We start from the raw sequence: 22,671 nt of genomic DNA on the forward strand, positions 1-22,671 counted from the left end.
TTCCCCATTTGTATTATTATTGTCATGTTTCATTTTTTACACACTGCATAACTCTGGTCAAGTTTCCCACCAACCTCATAGAAGCCAAAATGTCTCCAGATGTCAGCTTTCAATGTCTTAGGTACATCAAGAATCTTTCTTGCTCCCTCTTTCTCCGCTTCAGCCATTGTTATGTTATGTCCTATCTCTTAGAGGTTAGATCTTGTGCCCGAGTTCGGTTCGGGCCCAAAATGTTAAGCATTCACGTTCGGGTCGGGTCGGGTCGGGTCGGGCCGCCCTGCGCCGGACTAATAAAAAAAAAATGGGATAAAACCAAGAGCAGGCTCTCTGTATTGTGCATTTGCTTGTGCACTCACATGAAGCAGTGGCGCTGCCCGCTTTTTCTTCTTCTCCTCCGCTGTGGCGCTTGCGATTCGTTACGAAAGACACTTTTATTTATGCACACAAAGGCAACACAAATGTGATCCTTTTAAATCCTCTCCTCTGCGTGTCTGCAAACTCGTTTTTTTTTTTTTATATATATATTAAACTTTCCCGACGTTATTTCGTTGTGAAAATGATTTTATAATTATCACAAAAATATGTAGACTATTTAAACATTAAGAAAACTTGCGTTTTTTTTCTGCCAACTGAGAATTCGTTACGAAAGACTTTTATTTATGCACACAAAGGCAACACAAATGTGATCCTTTTGAATCCTCTCCTCTGTGTGTCTGCAAACTCGTTTTTTTTTTATTTTTATTTTATATTAAACTTTCCCAAGGTTATTTCGTTGTGTAAATGATTTTATAATTATCACAAAAATATGTAGACTATTTAAACATTAAGAAAACTTGCGTTTTTTTTTCTGCCAACTGAGAATTCGTTACGAAAGACACTTTTTTATGCACACAAAGGCAACACAAATGTGATCCTTTTGAATCCTCTCCTCTGTGTGTTTGCAAAATCGGATGTTTTTTTTTTTAAATATTAAACTTTCCCAGCGTTATTTCGTTAACGTGTTGCTTCTATAATGATCACAAAAATATGTAGACTATTTAAACATTAAGAAACATGCGTTTTTTCTGCCATCTCGAAGAAATGAAAATAAATTGCTGCTGCTGCGTTTTTTTGTTTTTTTTTCGCGTCACTCCAAGCCGGGTCGGGCTTCAATACCAGCGGGCCGTGTCGGGTCGGGCTGGATTTTTTTAGGCCCCATCTAACCTCTACTATCTCTCTGCTCTCTCAATTGCAAAAAAATGATATTTCCTCATGTTGAAACAGATTGTTATGGCTGCTAAAATGCTGCTGCACTTCATTTTAATTCATTATTTTTTATTGTTATGTGGTACTTACTAATTGCATTTCTAAGTTGATTGCACATATATAGTGGGCTAGGCTTACATTTTACTTTTGTTCTACATTGCAATTTAGTTGGATGTTTTGTTTGCAACTGAACTGATCCCTGGATTGATATTGCGATAAAGATGCTGCTGCACTACAATATCTTCTTTGTCGCTTTCTTTAATATTTACTTGAATATTTTTATCGATGGGTTGTTGTGACTAAAATACAGTGACTGCTATTACTGATTTTGCACAGGAGTTCAGATGTTGCATTGTGTGAAAGGCTGCTACTGTGTGTAAAAAAAAGAGAAAGCCCTGGTCTCATTCAAATCACCAATTAAATGCTGTGATCATTTTTTTGTTTTTTTAAAAGAAATATATATCTCAAAGTATTTTCATTTGACTTCAACCAGGAGTGACACAAGAGCCAATAAAAAGTTGTTTAATGTCTGACCGCTTGTGTTGCCTCATGATTCACGAAAAATATGCTTTGCTTTAGAATTTTAATGCATCCCAGGCTTTAAGGCATCGCAATGCATTGCCGAATCGAACCGAATCGAATCGTGACCCTCTTAATCGAATCGAATCGAATCGAATCGTGGCCCTCCGAATCGTAATCGAATCGAATCGTGAGGGCAGTACCGATGCACACCTCTAGTATTTATGTTAAATAACATCTCTAGCTTGATGTGGCATTAAAAATTACACTGTTTAGTAAAACCTGCAAAGTACTGTAAAACAGTAGTAAATCTTGTCTTCTCATTTCTAGTAGTTTTCTGGGATTCATTAAGTGGATTCATAGTTCAAACTAGTCTTCAATTCTGACAGTTAGCCTCGGTCCTACTAAAGCCAAATTCAGTGGGAATGGAAAAATTTTGTGCGAAATTAGGAGAATCACTCATTGTTTAAAGCAAAAATTTTGTGTATTAACCATTTACACCAGTTGATCGCAAAGCTAGTATGGTGGTTATGCAACACCCAGAAATCAACCTGTTAAGGTAGATTGTGGGAAGTTGTCTTCTTGAAAAGTAGATCTTGGAGCAAAAAAAAACAATGAGCACCCTGGACACTTACAGCTAAAAATCGAGTCAGAAATCTTGGCGCAATTATTGACTCAGAACTACAATTTGATAGCCATCTAAGGTTCGGCACTAAATCTGCTTATTACCACATAAAACATTTAGCCAGATTTAGGGGCTTCTGACTAAAGAAGACATGGAAAAACTCATACATGCATTCATTTTCAGTAGATTGGACTATTGCAACGGTATATTTACAGGTCTTAATAAAAAATCAGTTAGGAAGCTACAGCTAGTTCAGAATGCTGCTGCCAGAGTCCTTACAAATACAAGGAAACTGGACCACAATTTGCTGGTTTTGAAATCGTTATACTGACTCCCAGTGAGTCAAGGATAGACTATAAGCTTACCCTGGCTAATTTTAGCTATCTTATTTTATCTGATTTTATATGGGTTTTTGTCTATTTTTGCTTTTACTCTTTTAATCTGTCTTTTTATTTTTTTACTTGGTAATGTGCACTTTGAGGTTTGTTTTTCAAATGTACACTGCGTTATAAATATAATGTATTATTATTATCATTATCATTATTATTATTACTATAAAATACTACCGCCCGTCTACAAAACACTGAACGGCCTAGGACCAAAATGCATAATTGATTTGTTGGATCCCTATGAAGTATCTATACCCCTAAGGTCGTCTGGAACAGGTCTCCTGTATGTTGCAAGAACAAGAACCAAGCAGGGTGAGGCAACATTTAGTTATTGTGCTCGTGCTCCTCACCTCTGGAACAACTTACCTAAAGTCTGAAGTGTGCTCAAACTGTTAGCGCCTATAAATCAGGGCTAAAACGCTTTTGTTTATCACAGCATATTCATAACTGTCTTCATATTTCAAATTTCAAACTATTTGCTTTTTATTCATTTTCTGCTTTATTTCCATTGCTGATTTCGATTATTATTCATTTTATTAATTTTATTTGTGATTTAATGTGATTTTTATGTATAATTTTATTTCCTGTTTCAATTGTCTTTGTTTCAACTTTCTTTTGATCTAATGTGATTTTGTTTGTAATCACTCATGCATCATGCATCAGCTAAATGAAACTTTTGCCCACATTTATGTCTTGGGCTACCAGCTGGCTAGCTTCTAGCGGGATCACTGCCATGCGTTTGACACTTGTGATCAAAAGTGGAGTGTTATGTTTCCCCCAACATAAACAACGCTTAAAGCCAGATTCTATCCGTGCGTATAAAAAATGTGCACAAACTTGGTTGCTCATGCGTACAGATGTGATCTACCAACCACGTGCACCCTTGATTGCTTCTGACAAATGGGCAAAACTGTAAAATAGTTCATCTTAGGTGTTCTACAGTTTGTATGAACAAACAGATTCATTTAGCAACCATTATGTGATTTATAAATACTGAAACGTTTTCTCAGCATGTTGTGACAATTCCTCTCCAAGTTTTTTAGATGCTAAAACTTAAAAATGAGGCTAAAGGCCGAGTTATAGTTCCGCGTCAGACCTGCGCCATCAAGGAAGACCCAATTTACGACCCTGCACCGTAGCCTGACGCGGTCCTATTGATTTTTCAAACCCTAGCGTCACGTCAACGCATATGACGTGACGGAAATCAACTATGATTGGTTCACTCATTCCCCTTTCCCACTGAAACTAGTGGGTCAACGCCAAGCCGATGCAACCCACTAGCAATTGGCATTTGGCACCGTTCCCATTGACAAAAAAAAGCCGTGTCTATTTTTTTTTCACCCGTCTAACACCCCACCCCTTCTCAGCCGTGCGTAAGTTCACGTGACGTCACCACGCTAAGATGCGCGTCGACACAAGTGCGACTGAATTCATTCAGTTCAAGGAAGTAAACAATGCAGATCAACATGCAAGCCTCCTTTCCGCTTGTGTTCTCTGTTTTCATGCTTTTTACTGCCCTGTCGAAATTGTTTTGACGCATCACGTAAGAGCCTACGTCGCCACGTAGATTAGGGTGTTGACTGTTGACCCGGGGTTTTGCTTTCACACTGCATGACGATCCGAGCCGAGGTGATTTTAACGCGGGTCGCTTTGTGGGTTGATTGACACGGGTCGAGGCGGGTCGCTGCACCTTTCCCACTGCCACCAAAAGCCAATTGTCAGTGGGTTGACATGGGTTTTTTGGCCAGCGGGAAAGGGGTATCAGACTGTTGTTTCCGGTTCAGCGCAAAATCACCGTCATTGCAAAACATTATTTTTCTAGACGCAAAAATGAACCAAGACAACAGGAGTATCATCGAATAGCAAGTCTCTTCAAGACATCATCAAGTTTGCCAAATGTCTAGGTCAGCAATTGAATAAAAAAATGGAAGAACCACCGAGACGTGTGTTTTCGGAATCGAGTGGCCACACGAAGCGGTGACCCAGTTGGCCAAAAACTGCCAGCTTTTTATCACTTTATGTCATATTTTTGGTTGGTGCACTTCATCATTTATTGTGTACATATACTGTGAGTCTGTGACTTATTTACTACATAAACAGAGTATATGAAGAATAAAGCACAGGTTTGGTGTCAAAAGAGTTGTTTTGATCTTTAATTTTCAATAAAAGACAGTTCACACACGATACATCATCACTGATTGAGAGTGCCTTTGAGTTTTTTATGAAAAAGTTAACATCAAGGCTTCCAATGCAGTTTGGGAAGTTACATAGATGCCAGAAATCTGCTATGGCTTCCCACTGGCTGGTTGTAGGACACGGCAAACAAATCAGGCTGGAGGGCTTTGCAGACTTCCGACAAAACACTGGACGCAGTGCTCGACGCCAGTTTGAAGCTAGCCGCCACAGCTAGCTGGTTTTCACCCGAGGCTAGAAGAACTCTATGCGGCATAAAAAGTTGGACACACCGCCTCAAAACCGTCTTCTGCGTCGCCTGCGCCTCACCATTTGTATGATCAACATTTATTCAATGTTGATGAGCTGAAGAGCCACATTCAAGCGTTCCATCTTAGATTGTTTATTTTTTCTCTGTTACACTAGACAACAGGAAGTCAACAAGCATGCCCCAAAACCGTACAAACAAAACACAACACCCCTCTAGTGGCTTTCCGCTGAATTACGGAGCAACGCGTCACCTGGCCGGCGTCATTCAACATTCGATAGTTCTGCGGTGAGGGAACGCGTTGCTCTGTAATTCACCGCCAAGCCACTAAAGGGATGTGGCGTTATGTTTGTACGGTTTTGGGGCATGCTTGTTGATTTCCGCTAGTCGGAGAAAAAATAAACAATGCAAGATGGAACTCTTGAAAGTAAATATTCTGCTCATCAACACTGAATAAATATTGAACATACAAATGTTGAGGGGCAGGCGACGCAGAAGACTGTTTCGAGGCGGTCTGGCCGACTTTTGATGCCACACAGAGAGTTTTAGACTCGGGTGGAGAGAGCTAGCTGTGGCGGCTAGCTTCAAACTGGCGTCAAACACTGCGTTCAAGGTCCGCAAAGCCCTCCAGCCCGATTTGTTTGCCGTGTCCTACAACCAGCCAGTGGGAAGCCATAGCAGATTTCTGGCGTCTATGGAACTTCCCAAACTGCATTGGGAGCCTTGATTTTAACGTTATCATAAATAGCACTGAGGCACTCTCAGTCAGTGATGATGTTTCGTGTGTCAACTGTGTTATTGAAAATTAAAGATCAAAACAACTCTTTTGACACCAAATCTGTGCTTTATTCTTCATATACTTGAAGTGTGACACGTAAATAAGTCACAGACTCACAGCAAACATATGTACACAATAAATGATGAAGTGCACCAACCAAAAATACGACAAAGTGATAAAAAGTCGGCAGTTTTTGGCCGACTGGGTCACCGCTTCGTGTGGCCACTCGATTCCGAACACACGTCTCGGTGGTTCTTCCATTTTTTTTTTTTTTCAATCGCCGACCTTGCCATTTGGCAATCACAATAATGTCTTGACGAGACTTGCTCTTCGATGATACTCCCGTCGGCTTGGTCCATTTTTGCGTGTAGAAAATAATGTTTAATTCTATTCTACAATGGCGGTGATTTGGCGCTAAACCGGAAACAACAGTCTGAGCGGACCAATCACAGTCCGTTTTTTGCCACGTCATACACGTCTACGGGACGCGAAGGTTAGAAAATTCGAGAGGCGCGCGTCAGGCTACGGCGTAGGGTCGTAACTCGGTTCTTCCTTGACGGCGTAGGTCTGACGCGGAAGTATAACTCGGCCTTAAGAAGGATGTACTCTCTAGCCTTGAAAACCAGCTTACCAAATAGATCAAAGCCTATTACTACTCACTTAGTGTTAAAGCTACAATTTTTTTTTTTTTAAATGCATAAGGAACGAATTTACTGAACTCGAAAAGTAACATATAAAAAGCGTTTATTGAATTGAATATTTTATTAACCATGGTAAAATGAAGTCTTCACTCCGTAAACTCACAAGAATAATTGCATTGAGTGTATCAGGCCCTCTGCTTTTTTTGTCCATTTTGAAATTTAAAGACAATCCGGTGAAGCTATAAGTAATTTTCCTTTTTTCTTTTTTTTTTTTCAGGGGGGAAGCTGCCCCGCAAATTAAATTCATTGGAATCTCCACCCCACTGAGTTTTTTTGCAGCCACTCCATCACACAATATGATAAATGGTCCCACTTTCAGGAGCAAATAATTCTTTTGCCTGAATCATCCTGTGTTTCATTCCGAGCCATTTGCATAAGCTCAAGTAGACGGATGCCACTCCGGAAATAGGTCCATCCGGATGCCCGCTATGCAAACAGATAAAAAGATGGCAAGCAAAACATTGAACGGCTTAAAAAAAAAAAGTAGGAAAGAAAAAAAAGCCTCTCATAATGCCTACTCACCTGCAATTGTTCTTTCTGGGGGAAAATACTTTGCCTCATAAAAATAATAAATGCTTACAATATTTACACAGCATGTAACTCAGCAATACAACCACCATTTCACATGCCGCCAAATTTTAGCTCCTTTTCTCTTCACTTTAATTGCATCATTTAAGCTTTATCATAACAAAAACGGTCTCGCATCTTACGTTTATCACAGCTTTACAAATAGGACACATATGAAGCATGACTGGAGAAAATGCTGCGTGAAATATGCTGAGAATAATTATTGTTTAATAAAAATTGTGGAATATTTTGCAATATACTATAGAGTGGTACCTCTACATACGAAGTTAATTCGTTCCAGGACCTTGTTTGTAAGTCAAAATGGTCGTATGTCGAGCAGGATTTTCCCATAAGAATACCTTATGATTAGGGCTGTCAAACGATTAAAATTTTTAATCGTGTTAATTACAGTTTAAAAATTAATTAATTGTAATTAATAGCAATTCAAACCATCTATAAAATATGCGATATTTTTCTGTAAATTATTGTTGGAATGGAAAGAACACAAGACGGATACATACAGTGGGGGCAAATAAGTATTTTGTCAACCACTAATTGTGCAAGTTCTCCCACTTGAAAATATTAGAGAGGCCTGTAATTGTCAACATTGGTAAACCTCAACCATGAGAGACAGAATGTGGGAAAAAAAAAACAGAAAATCACATTATTTGATTTTTAAATATTTTTTTTGCAAATCATGGTGGAAAATAAGTACTTGGTCTATACCAATAGTTTATCTCTATACTTTGTTATGTACCGTTTGTTGGCAATAACGGAGGACAAACGTTTTCTGTAACTCTTCACAAGCTTTTTTAACACACTGTTGCTAGTATTTCGGCCCATTCCTCCATGCATATCTCCTCTAGAGCAGTGATGTTTTTGGGGCTGTTGTTGGGCAACACGGACTTTCAACTCCCTCCTCACCCCGTGGCATCAAGATGATAACGAGAATGTGGAGCAAAAATCCAAGAACCACACGGGTGGGGAGGGGTGACCTAGCGAATGACCTACAGAGAGCTGGGACCACAGTAACAAAAGCTACTATCAGTAACACAATACGCTGCCAGGGACTCAAATCCTGCACTGCCAGACGTGTCCCCTTGCTGATGAAAGTACCCGTCCAGGCCTGTCTGCGGTTTGCTAGAGAGCATTTGGATGATCCAGAAGAGGACTGGCAGAATGTGTTATGGTCAGATGAAACCAAAATAGAACTTTTTGGTAGAAACACAGGTTCTCTTGTTTGGAGGAAAAAGAAAACTGATTTGCACCATACCCACTGTGAAGCATGGGGGTGGAAACATAGGGCTTTGGGGCTGTTTTTCTGCAAAGGGAGCAGGACGACTGATCTGTGTAAAAGAAAGACTGAATGGGGCCATGTATCGAGAGATTTTGAGTGAAAATCTCCTTCCATCAGCAAGGGCATTGAAGATGAGACGAGGCTGGGTCTTTCAGCATGACAGTGATCCCAAACACACAGCCAGGGCAACAAAGGAGTGGCTTCGTAAGAAGCATTTCAAGGTCCTGGAGTGGCCTAGCCAGTCTCCAGGTCTCAACCCCATAGAAAATCTGCAGAGGGAGTTGAAAGTCCGTGTTGCCCAACGATAGCCCCAAAACTTCACTGCTCTAGAGGAGATCTGCATGGAGGAATGGGCCAAAATACCAGCAACAGTGTGTGAAAAGCTTGTGAAGAGTTACAGAAAACGTTTGGCCTCCGTTATTGCCAACAAAGGGTACATAACAAAGTATTGAGATGAACTTTTGGTATTGACCAAATACTTATTTTCCACCATAATTTGCCAATAAATTATTTAAAACTCAAACAATGTGATTTTCAGGGGTTTTTTTTCCACATTCTGTCTCTCATGGTTGAGGTTTAACCATGTTGACAATTACAGGCCTCTCTAATATGTTCAAGTGTGATTTGCCCCACTGTACAATCAGCATACGGTAAATAAGTACTGTATTTGTGTATTATAACAATAAATCAACAAGATGGCATTTACATTATTAACATTCTGTTAAAGGAATTCATGGATAGAAAGACTTGTAGTTCTTAAAAGATAAATGTTAGTACAAGTTATATAAATTTTAATATTAAAACCCCTCTTAATGTTTTCGTTTTCATAAAATTTGTAAAATTTTCATTCAAAAAATAAACTAGTAGAAATGAATGGGAATGGGTATTCAAAATTCAACACGATATTTTGGATATTTTTCTGTTGTTAGTAAAGAAAGCATGGTTCAAAAGGGCATGGTTTGATGAGTTGATGCCAAAGAACCGAGTCCTGACCTTGACCTTATCAAATACTGTTCTTTTGGGATAAACTGGAATGACCTTATAAAACCTTGAAGAATGGAAGCAGCAAAAATGTTGTATTTTTAATTGTTGAAGATTTTCCAGTCATTCTGTCCATCACATGTTTGATCCCCAATGGTGAGAACTTCAAAAATCATTATGTTCTGGTGTCTAAATTATCCTGCGGAAAAAGCAAGTAAGCAGGCTTAAACTCCTGTGGCCACGTTTGTTCAGTCAATATTTCGCCTTGTGACTGAAAAATAGAAAGGGAGACCATGAAGGTATACAGCATGGATTAAAATTTTTAAATCAGCATTACTTTGGAAATCACAACAAATTTACCATAAACACCTGTTGTTTTTTGAGCCGGTAGTTATTTTATCTCTGTTTTTCGCCACTGTGCATTTATTTCTCTTTTATTGGGTACAAGTATCATTAGGTGTGAAAGACTGAACAGTGGCAAGTCCCTCTGTTACACACATATGCACACGCACACACCCACAGTCATCTTTTTTAGATGCTCTGTTACATTGCCCCAGCATATCAAGTTCATGCAAAGTGACTGTGACCGAACCACTAAATGGAAACAGACATCCTTGTGGAAGATAAAAAAGTCCATGTGAAAATCTCAAAGTGACTTGCTTTGCCACTGTGCAGCAGAGTTCACATTCAATTTTTGGGGAACAAACAACAACATAATGTGAAAGAAATGATGTTGCTTTAATCTTATGTGTATATTTGCTACTTTATTTAAAGCAAACAGAAAAGTGACATGTTGAGGAGCAGACAATTCGTTAGTGAGAATTACAGAATATTAATCACATTTACAATACAGGGATGTGAAAATTTTCTTACTTCATTGTTCGGATTTTTTCTCCCCAATAGTGTAGTGTTCAAAGACCTAAATTACCAAACTATAACACTTAAAATAAAAGAAAATGCCTATAGAGCATAACATTAAATACCCAAAAGGCCACCAAAACAGTAAAACAAAAGTGTCTTTACAAGAATGCTTAATCAGCAAAAACATACAAACAAACAAAAAGGATATCAAATGGGAACACTTTGTAAATGCCTTATCGTTACCCTCCATAAAAGCAATGCAAAAAATTCATGGACTCCAGCTTGGCATTAGGAATCAGGAACAATATTTTTAAAACATAGAAAAGATACTTCTCATCTGAATGCTTTTTAATTCTTGCATTCCTCAGCACCAGACTAGGCACGAGCACTCCCATGACAACTGATAAATTTTAGTTAAAAGGAACCATGGGTATAAAGACTTCCAGGCCCTAATACTGTAAGCCACAATTGTTCTCTTGTATAAAAAATGTTACAAGAAACATAACATTTTGCCATTGATTTAAAAATCTATAATATTTAGTACGGTGATTTCCAACCATTCTGCTGCAGCCCACTACTGTGTCGTGGTGTAGTGTTTAGTGTGCCGTGGAAAATCAAGTGTTTTTGGAAAATGAATCCGAAAATGCACAAAATCTCGTGTCTGTGCTGTCCAGTGGTCGGTAATCATGCAATACTCTTCCATATCAGTAGGTGTCAATAGCAGAAGTGGGTAGTGAAAAATGTTTTACTCAAGTAAGAGTAACGTTACTTCAAAATAATATTACTGAAATCTAAGTAAAAGTAGTCATCTAAAATATGTTCTCAAGTACAAGTAAAAAAAAGTATCCAGTGAAAAGAATACTCAAGTAATATGTAACATTGTGAGTAATTGCTTACATTTTGTTTTTTTTTTTTTTAAACATTTTTTTTTTCTCTCAGCACAAACTTCAAAATCGATATAAACTGTTATAATGAAACTACAATAACCCATTACAAAACCATGTTAAGCCAAAGAAATACAAACAAACAAAAATCAGTGAATTTCGGCGAGACAAAAAATAAAAAAAGACAAATGAATTATTATTATTCTCAAGAGCATGAGTGCCCGCAAGTGGAAAAAATATTTCCTAGCTTGAATAGTGAATAGTTCCTTCATAGTTACTATTATGAAATTAAAAGGATCATATCTCTGTTTTTCCGTGGTCAATCGGTGCCAAATAAAAACTGGGGGAGAAGTTTAAATCCGCGCTTTCGAGTCACGTTGAGGGCAGTGCTCTATGTCAAATACTTCATTTTTTACGGTGCTTTAAAGCCGCCATGTGATTGAACAGACTGACGTGATCATAGAACGGCAAGCTTGCTTCTGATTGGTTTAATGGTGTTATGTGATTATTGTGATGTCTCATTGGTGAAATTAGTAGGGCTACTCTTGGCATCACTGGCAAAAAAAAAAAAATGTTTTTAATCTAATATGTAGAATAAAGAGGAAAAATGTAACGTCTTTTGTATAGCCCAAAGTAGTGAAGTAAGAGTAATGTTTTTTTCTTCATAAATCTACTCAAGTAACAGTAAAAAGTATGGCTTACTAAAACTACTCTTAGATGTACATTTTCTCAAAATTTTACTCATGTAAATGTAACGGAGTATATTTAACGCGTTCATTTTACTACCCACCTCTGGTCAATATTAGAGGTGGGAATCTTTGGGTACCTAACGATTCGATTATGATTACGATTCAGAGGCTCCGATTTGATTTTAAATCGATTATTGATGTCACCCAAACCCCCCTTTTAATGTTTTGGACATTAGTTCCAAAATATTTTTAAAATCCTATTAGGCTAAACCAAATATTTAAGTATCAAGTTAACAGTTAAAAGCATTAAAGAGCATATGACACCAGAAAAAAAGTCTTAAATGGCATTATTATGTGAATTAGAATCATATTTTGAGACGATTCGACTATATACAACAATTTAGCAAAGCGCAGATGACGAGAAATTAGTCTTTTAATCTGCCGGTTAGCCACACCTACCATTATAGGGCTTTAGCGTCCCCAACAGGTGGATGACGTCAGCGGTAGACTAAACTCATCGGTTTTACTATTCAGCCCATTGAGGGGGAATTGTTCAGAACGAGGAAAACGAGACGAAGAGAGCTGCAAAATGTCATTGTTTCAGTCTCTCTACTCCCAATATTTTTACAGGATATTCTTTTTATCCAAGTATTTTTCCCCAATAGCTATATAAATGGCTTGAGAAGGACCAGTCAGCCCGTCGAGGGGGAACTATTCCCAATGAGGAAAACGCGACGAAAAGAGCAGCAAAATGTCATTGTTTCTGTCTCTTTACTTCAATATTTTTACAGGATATTCTTTTTACCCAAGTACTTTCCCCAATTGCTAAATAAATGGCATGGTCATGACAAATAACAATCTTGTGCTAAATGGAATATAAAATAATAAAAATCCATTTATTCAAGACGAAATGGCAAAATTACTCCATAATGGTCAAAACAGTCGACTTCACCTTTACTGTCACACCTCCCGAACGATATTTTATGACACCTAAATCGGACATATGTAATTTCCCTTCCCCGGCTTCGGAGAATGTAAACAGACCAGAAGGAGTGACAGCTAGCCGACATGCTAACCCGAACCGAGGGATGTTTCAAAGTCTTCGAAGTGGAAAATCACACATAACTAGCCTGGATTATTTGACATGACGACCCGGTTGTCGAGTTTCTTTGCGGATCGGCAAACCGCCCGGCGGAGAGCAATTTACAGTTCGTTCCCTGGAGGAGGGTGGCTGGAGTTGTTGTGTAGCTAACGCGCTAATAGCTAACTGCTAATGAGCATGAGGATAGCTTTTTACATGCCTATCAATGATCAAACGTAAGTAGTCCTTTATTTAAAGGAATTTTATAGTGTTTACTTTGTAATCACTGTATTCGTATTTGACATAATACAGAACAAGATGTTTACTCACTTCCTTGTAAGTCCAATGGTCCCACAGTAAATATCCAAGGTGAATGGGAACCTTTTGAAACTCCAAAAAGGCGCATACGCCTCTCCCGCATACAGAATGATTTTTCTCCAGCCGTTTGGCTGGCGTGATGCAAAAAATAAAAGTATTAATCCGCAAAATCAGCTGAATCCTTCGTCCTCATACACAACAGTACACTGTATAGTGAAGAGAACGTCTTCTACCGTACACGTCACAGCGCCCTCCTCCTCAATGCAAGACCGAAGCCGGAAGTCACTCATTTTCATGGCGCGGGATTCAGAAAACTAAATAAATATAGCGATCGCTTCCACACACATCCAAGCGGTCCATATCATTCAGGGGCATAAAATACCGCGTGTATTATGAAATAAACATGCTTTTTCGTGTCACAGGCTCTTTAAATAAAATACTCAAGTCCCCATTGTGTATCAGCAGCTTTAAACTACATTCAATTAATTTAATGATGTGAATCAACCGTTAAAGTTGATAAAATTGCTCCTGTTATTCCATAATTTCCCTTCTGTCTGCTTACAACATGTTTTACACATTTTAAAACGTTTCATGATTTACAGATAGATTCAAGTCAAGATTTTGCTGATTTAGGAGTATTTTAGACAAAAAGTTAATTAGGTTCGCTACAACAGAGCCATCTAAGAAGTCTTCTGCTTTAAGATGGCGGCTATTTACAACGCAGCAACTACTAAACAGAAAGCCCGTTGTTTCGCATTTAGTTCTTTTTATATGTACTAACACCGCAGTCATCTGTCATTTAGCATCTAGTTCTGCATATATATGATATCTACTATAGCCGTATGTGGCCGTATGTTTGTAGCAACTAGCAAATGGGCGTTGTTTGAACCAGCTGTCGGCTGCAGTGAGGTATTTTTTATTTTTTTTTAATCTAGCGGCATGAGTTGAACATGATATTTGCTCTTGGTCCGTTCCTCATTGCGTCCTGAAGACCGCGCTGACTGTGTTTTAGTTCTGGTTTACCTGGTATAATTCAGTAATCGAAATTTGGATGTTTGTGAATCGTTCTCAAATCTTCCACGGCCGAATCGCGAATAATCTAAGAATCGGAAATTTCGCACAACTCTAGTCAATATGTAGCCATTACTTTGTTTCGTGATGTGTAACAGGTAAGGGGCTAGCGGCTAGCTAGCGTAACTAACTGACAGCGATGATAATGATTTTTTTAAAAAGTAAAGATACTAACTCTGGACAAAATTCATTGAAAGGCAATCAAACGGAAGCTAAGACCATTTCCTGTCGGAGAGTCTCTGGTGTACGGCAATAAGCAAGCTTTCATTGGGATTTACATAAAGAAGAACTGAACATAGCGCGATTAACTTTCAACAGGGATGCAGTGATACCTACTCCAGTACAGAAGTGCAGGTGTCACACTGATTGAGTAAAAATATGATTTTTTTTTTTTTCCTTTTTTTTTTGCGTTTGACTTTTTATTGGTAATTCTTTGCTAGCGGCATGCAATGGGAGTTTTTTTTTTTTTTTTATGAAAAAGTGTGCCCAGGCTTAAAAAAGTTTGCAAAACACTGATTTAGTACATATTTGAACTTGGCGGGTGCCATGTTTTATGTGCAATGCATGCTGGGGGTGATGATCCAGCTCAGTGGGGTACGTCACCACCCACAGTGCATTGCAACATCAACAAAAATGGGGACCTACTAGTTGAGCTAGTTTTACAAATTTTGTAAAAAAAGGAAAACGTCAAGAAGGGGTTTTATATCTAATTATTATTAATGATACTAACGTCTATTAAGAACTACAAGTTCTCATAGCTCCCTTTAAAGCTGCTGATGCAAATGTTCATGTTGTGAGTTATGATGCGCTTGAATTTGATTTATTTTTTTCTTCCTCTTCACGGTTGCACTTGGAGCTCAAAATTTCCTCTGGAAACAAGGAGAGGCATCTGCACGAAATCCCTACGCTGCATATGATTTTGGCTGTCATTAAAAGTTACTGTTACACTATGCTAGGCAAGATTAAAAATTTTAGGACCCACTCTTCAGCAAATAAAAGTAAATTACAAGCATCATTAAAAAATAATAACAATATGCAGAACTGAATATATATTTTTTGTAATCACTGAGAAGCAGCTTGGAAAACTGCAGGGTTTCTCCTAAATGAATTTTCAAATGAAGTGTGTGGGAGAAGAGGAGCGATGTCTCATGGCACAGTCAAGATAATGTGTCAGTCAGAGAGGTTAGAACATTGTCGAGGACACGTGTGGCTGCTGTAGAGTCATCGTTGTGTACCTGCAATGTTTGCGGCCCTCCCTTGGGTCCCATTTCAATGATCCAGCAACAAGCCATCTGTCACTGTCATTGTAATTAATCTGCTGCTATTTAGTGGATAATGAGAAGCTGTTGTGGGTTTTGTGCTGCTTCACTTCTCAGACACATTTCCTGTTTCCACAGGAGCAATAAGAATACAGTGGGGAGGATGTGGTTTAAAAAAGGGGGAAAAAAATGATGCAATAGAGTAATTCATAGCCAGTTAGCTAAAATAGAGCAGCTAATCTGCTACTTCAATTTGCAACCAGAATAGTTTATCACTGTCTGATACGTAAAGAGTAAAGTTGAACCATTAAATAAATTCACAATTCATGGGAATAGCGACCAGGAGTGAAAGTGGCTAGAATTTCTTGCCAGAACTCCCCGACGTGAAGATTGCCACGGAGCCAGAAATTTGTTTTATTTATTTATTTTAAATTTTGTGGGTCAAACCTCCTAAAACAACTGAAATGCAAAGAAAACTGTTTTGGCACAGTTATTTCTATAACACATTCAAAAACTGATTTTCATTCAAAATTGTATTTTTTTTCAATGATTTGCCAAATAAAAGTTAATAAAAACAGCAATAACCCCAACCTCCATCTCCTAATTTTTATTTTCCTTCATTTCCTCACATACTAAATGCAAAATCTCAATTTTAACTACTTAAGAACATAGGATGTATATTAAAATTGAAGTTAATGTCAACATTTATTTTTGCTTTTTCTTTCTTTTTTTATAATAAAGATATATGTACCATACATTCAGAAAAATAAGTACAAATGACATATTATGCAGAGTGAAACAATATATTTTGAAGATCGCGCAAACATTGACTTTTTTAAATCATAAGGAATTGAATAAGTAGCCTAACATAAATGAACAAGTCCAAAGTGCACATTGGCAACTCAAATGTTCTGAACCTCCCCTTCAGAGCAAATAAAATACTTAATATGATAAATAAGCCTCCTCAATTCTTTCATTGCTTTTAAAGATATGATCTATTTTATGTTGCATTGCCCTTTTTTTGTTGCAACAATTCAGCAACCTTTTTTTTTTTTTTTTTTTTTTTGCTGTTCCAGAAAACATGCACATTTGAACCAATCAGAGCTAACTATCTCTGCTGATCACATGTCAGTATGTCAGCCAATAAAACAGATAAATGAGTCCAGGCATTTTACAATTGATTTCAAACTTTCACTGTTTGTTTTTAATTCTATTAACGGCCAGGCTCCTTCTTATTTATCAGAAATTTGAACCCTCCGTAACTCCGGCAGGACTCTCCGTTCTACCGGCCAGCTTCTTTGCAAGTTCCGAGGTCGAAACTTAAACAGTGGGGGGACCGGTCTTTTGCAGTTGCTGCCTCCAGGTTGTGGAATAGCATTCCTCCTGAAATTCGCACCACCACGAAGCTAGGTCTCTTTAAGTCTCGGTTCAAAACACACCTTTTTAGACTCGACTTTTCCCCAGATTCTGGTAGCCTGGTTTTATTTTTTATTTCTTAAGGGTTTTTATTGTTTTGGAATTTTATCTGTTATATTGTTTTATTTGCTGTCTTGGCTTTTATCGCGATGCGCTGTTTTTGTTTCATTACTTCTTTTTTTTTCTTAATGTAATTGTATAATACTCTCCTGCCTTTTATTTATCTTGAGTCATGTTTTCTTTGTTGTAAAGCACTTTGGAGACCGTTCGGGTTTGGTAAAGAGCTACATAAATAAGTTTGATTGATTGATTAGGAATAATTAGTTACTTGGCAAAGTAATTGGTGTTACTTTTCTATTTTTTTCACTCCAAAAAAAAAAAAAAAAAAAAAAAAAAAAAAAACATTTAGTAACCTTCGCTATTTTTGGAAGTCATTTAATGCTGCGAATCAACCGTTAAAATTGTCAAAATTGCTCCCATTATTGCATTACTTCCCTTCTGTCTACTTTCGACATGTGAAAGTTTTAAAACTTTTTCATCATTTAAAGATAGATTCAAGTCAATATTTTGCCGATTTAGGAGTATTTTAGATAAAAAGTTACTTAGGTTCGCTAGGAAGGTTCTCTACAACAGACCGTTCCTGAGAGGACTACTGCTTTAAGATGGCGGCGAGTCTATCATTTTGCATCTAGTTCTTTATACATGTGCTAACGCCGCCGTGTCTGTAAATTCGCTATACACATGTGATATCTACCGTAGCATCATGTGGGCGTAGTTTTGTAGCTATCTGCTACAGTCAGGTATTATTGGAGCCACCTAGCGTTGTGTTTGCACCGGCCTCACGACTCCCTTCCCTCCTCCCCACTCCCACTTTGCTCTCTCGTCTCCGTGAGTCCGTGTCTCCCAGACTTTTCTCACGTCATTCAAGTAACGCATAGTAACGTATAGTAACGCACGCCTTTACATCCTCAGTAACGGTGATGGCGTTGCCAAGATAAGTAATTAATTAGGTTCCTCACTACTAAAAAAAAAAAAAAAAAAAAACGCCATTAGTAAATGGTGTTATACTTATATAGCGCTTTTCCACCTTTCAAGGCGCTCAAAGCGCTTTACACTATCTCAAATGCCGTTATACTCTAACGCCGTTATCAACACTGGTAACTAACCTGTAAAACAAGGGAGAAGATGTGATTTGCACCGTCGACTAAGACTGGCACACGCACCATCATATGGATGCGGAATTAACATGTTTTTGGAGTAATAAAAAAAAAAAAAAAGGATTCTCTATTACTTGGTATCTATAAAATGCGCCAATCAGTCACTCAACTTATGACAAATCATTGGAGCATTAAACTAGGCTACTGTTCTTTGTAGCAACCATGTTTTTATCCCACATTACGACTTTACAACACATCAGAAAGATTTTCCAACTTGAGAACTCCGATCTCCCTACATACATGAACGCAGCATATCTCCCAAAGGTGCTTTGCGGAAATATCAACTCATATGCCTATCACAGCCAAAATTACGTACATAAATTACCATATTAAGAAGCCATGTGTAGATTGTGTATATTGAGTAATATGACCATTATAATAAGTGCATTCTGTACAGGCTATCTGCGGGTTCTTAAAAAGTCTTAAATCATATCATTTGCATTTAAGGCCTTAAGATGTCTAAAATTCTGCTAAAACCTCCTAAAAGGACTTAAATTTAATTTGGAGAGGTCTTTAAAAAATATTGTAGTTACTTTTATTAAGAAAATCCATAAATTTCAGTCTCACTTTTAAATGTTTTAATTTTTGAGGACGCTATAACGTAACAACAAAGCGGAACTATTTGCTGCCTGGTCAGATTTTATTGAACACAAACAGGTTTTGCCGTGTGCGTGTAGTTGCGGGTTAGCAGCTTAGTTAGCATAGTCCTGGCAGAGAAAACTTAACCAATTTACAGTAGTTTAGATACATGGGTAAGTGCAAATTTAATGATTTGTGTCTTGAGAACGTACAGTTCAGAGCATTGTTGAAGCCGGTGGAGGGAAACTCGTATAAAGCCGTCTGCACTTTGTGCAAGGAATTTTTAAAACTAGGAACATTGGGTATCAAGGCATTGGAATCCCATTGCAAATCTGAAAAAAAAAAAACAAGGCGATCATAAAATGCCATCAGCAGACACCATTTGTGGTTCAAGTTTTGGTCAACAAAAGAGAAAATTCTAGTGTTTTTGGTTGAGTTAAGCATTTTGTATCACAATGTGAAAGGGGTCGGAAGAAATTCATATATTTGCAAGTAATTCCGTGCCTCCAATTTTCCTTCAATTCTTAAATTCAATCTTAATTGTATTTATTATGGTCTTAAAAAGTCTTTAAACATCTTAAATTCAACTTGTAGAACCCTGCAGAGACCCTGTCTGTAGATTGTGCTATGTAGACTGTTGAAATTCGCCTCCCCAGTCAAGCAGCACGGAAACAGCAACAGCCAAAAAAAGTGCCGCTCTGCCGATGCTGCTTTGCGCGGGCCAACTGGGAAGGCGGAATTTCGCGCGTTCATCTCTGATGTTAACACTTTGCACTGACTCCATGTTCCAAAAGTTTGAAAAAGACTCGCCGAAAGCAGATTGACAATTTATTCATCGACAATGGTCAAAAACAGACGACGGAGGGATAATTCTGGATCCAAAACAAGGCTACATGTTTCCGAGCAGCAAAATCTGTGTTATCTCAGTGTCCAGTGTTTTTTAAGTCCGTGGTGTAGGAGGTCGGGTCGGAGGTGTGTCCGGGCGTTGCTTTTGGGTCCTCCCCTCTGTGGGCGGCTTAGGTTTGTGCGCGGATGGGACGTGGTGCCACTGCGACCGACGCTGGTCTTGACGTCTCAAGCGCCCGCTATCAACTTTGTTATCCGGGCTGGCTCTACTTGTTTTAGGACAAAGAGCGCTTTGTCCTTGCAGAACTAATTTGCAAGTTTTGGTGCATCAATCTTGCTCTTGACACATATTTTGGGCTTCTATGATAAGATGTCGTTGTGTATCTATGCTGCTTTTCATTAAACTATGGTGTGCTATTTATTTTATATTAGGTGCAGTCCTACAGTAAATATGAGAAATGATACTATTCCCTGGTTAATTATATTATGTGTGTTTGAGAAATGCAAACAGACGGTGCCTATGAGAAACGGTACCATTTTTCCTTTTCCCCCTCAGGAGCCCCGATAAGGTGATTAACTTTACTGTGTCAAGGGCACTGAGTGAAGTCTGCCTAAACTATAGTTAGATGAATGTGTTAGACTAATGCAAACAATAATATGGTGTGTGCAAGAACGGTACCTTTTCCCTTCAAGACTTAAAAATCCAAAGTAATTTTATTTATTAACTTTTTTTTTTACACCACTGAAATTTATAATGGGGACCTGCAGATCAATACTGGGGCACGTGCCCTAGTGAAATACCGTATTGGCCCAATATAAGACGGCCCTGATTATAAGACGACCCCCTCTTTTTCAAGACTCAAGTTTGAAAAAAAAAAACTTTTTGAACACCAAATTAATTTTTATACAGAAAATAATTACAGTACATCTGAAACAAATTATTATGACAATATATTTGAGAAAAAAAGCATGTTATTTTGCCTCATTCAAAACTTAATATCTGAACATTTAAATATGTAAACTAAAGTGCAATCACATTCGTAAATGAATGGCTTCTGGTTTTTGAAATGTACAGTAAATAAATCAATCTATTGTGATAAAACAACAACATTGCTATAACTCCATTAACCATCAAAGTGAAGTCTAACTGTAACTGTACTCTTGAAACAAATCTGAATAAGTAAAAACATTGCAATAAAATAATGCAAACTGGTTAAACTTGAGAGTAGCTGAGATCTGTCATGACAGAACATCGCTTCAAAGATATCTGGCGCCATCTAGCGTCGTCAATGGGTATAATGTCTAGACTTCGAATATAAGATGACCCCCCACTTTTTCAGTCTTATTTCAATGCAAAAAACACTGTCTTATATTCGGGCCAATACAGTATGTCTGGCGGCGCCCAAGCGGGAACATCTGTAAACAATATGTGGTAAATTTTAATATGTATACTGTTTATGTATTAATACGGCAATTAAATTGGCATACTTGCTGATACCAAGTATTATTATTTTAATCACGTCGAGCTATTTGACAGCAATTCCTTTTAATTGAAGCAAACATTGTTTAAAAACTCAAAACAAACTTTCCTCGTACAAATCAGTGATCACAAGATTAATCGTGTGTTTTAGAGTAACAACTTTTGATCGGAACACTTTAAAATCCAACTGCATGTTTTTTTGGGGTTTTTTTGACAGTCTTGCAACACATCTCACATAAATGTAGCCTGTAAGGCATTAGAGATATTTTCTTTGAGACATGTTTCAAAAAAAGAGAGGTAGAGGTAAAAAACTGAAATAAATTATAACCCAAGTCTTATTGTAATGACAGTTCAAAATGAGATGGATTCTTCACAGAAGCGAGGCAATTTCTACCGACGTCAGAGTGGAAAGACAGCTCTAGGAAAAAATGTTTCCAATCAAAAATGAAAAATTAATGGCAGTGCTCGACAGGCAACACCCGCCCATGATGTAAATTGGCCTGCCACATGTGATATCTCACACTAAGGGCCAACAATCATGTCATTTGTCTACTTGCCTCTCAAAATCTTTCATGGGGAGGTTGCATTGCTTCCAAGCTGAACATCCGCGCTCTGGGAGGAAGACAATGTCAGGTGGGAAAAACAGCGGCTAATATAATGCACTAAAGCAGATCAATGACTAGGTGGCACTTCTACATTACGGCGTACAGTATATAAGAGGAGGCTGAGAGGAGAATGAAATTGAATGGGCACAAGAATCGGTCAATTACCTTACACTTAACTCCATGTCACCCTGACGAAGACATAGAATGCTATAATAGGGTCTAACAGAGCTGCAAAAGGAGAGGGATGAAGTAGATTTATAAAGTTTGACAGCTGAAAGAGATGACGTTATTTAACAGAACTGACTGGACTAGAAGTGAATCACAGTCACTTTACCTCTCAATCACGCAGACAGCAACTCAAAACTACGATCGTCCAGTCAATTCTGTAAAAGCAAGTGCGTCAAGGACGTGACAAAGCAGACTTTGAGGGGACACTTGAATGGTCTTTGTGAGCCTCTCTGGTCTCATTTCCCACATATTTACTACCACTGGCTTCTATTATCAGCAGCCTATACACGAGCTGGAATGACAACTTTCACAAACTCCCATTGGCCGGATTTACACTCCAAGTCAAAGCGATCTATTTCGATTTGGAGCCAATATCCGATTTTATGGACTATCCATGTATTTTCAAATAACGTGCCGATAAAATAGTGGAACGCTTTGGAGTTCAAGCAGCACATTTTTTGGTTTTGCATTGTGTTTGATAGCAGAACAGGGTTCTCAACTCTCAAGGTTTGAGGGTGTTTCTAATTCATTTCAGGCCATCCTCATGTTCTGTACCACACCTTAGATTTCTCACTCTAAAATAAAACATAAAAAT

The 22,671-nt window shown here is 38.1% G+C and overlaps 1 protein-coding gene across 5 annotated transcripts in view; it reads right to left on the reverse strand.

The window, feature by feature from the left end:
- Window positions 1-22,671, reverse strand: part of grik4 (glutamate receptor, ionotropic, kainate 4) — a 734,878-nt gene that overhangs the window by 620,557 nt on the left and 91,650 nt on the right. Inside the window, exon 1 of one of the 5 annotated variants that reach the window (XM_057839361.1) lies at window positions 13,388-13,662. The exons of the other annotated variants lie outside the window; for them this stretch is intronic. The gene's annotated coding sequence lies outside the window, so the exon portion shown is untranslated. Of the gene's footprint in view, window positions 1-13,387; window positions 13,663-22,671 lie in introns of those variants that run through there. 5 annotated transcript variants of the gene reach the window in all.

The sequence above is a fragment of the Corythoichthys intestinalis genome, chromosome 6 (assembly GCF_030265065.1).
Source record: "Corythoichthys intestinalis isolate RoL2023-P3 chromosome 6, ASM3026506v1, whole genome shotgun sequence".
Classification (NCBI taxonomy): domain Eukaryota; kingdom Metazoa; phylum Chordata; class Actinopteri; order Syngnathiformes; family Syngnathidae; genus Corythoichthys; species Corythoichthys intestinalis.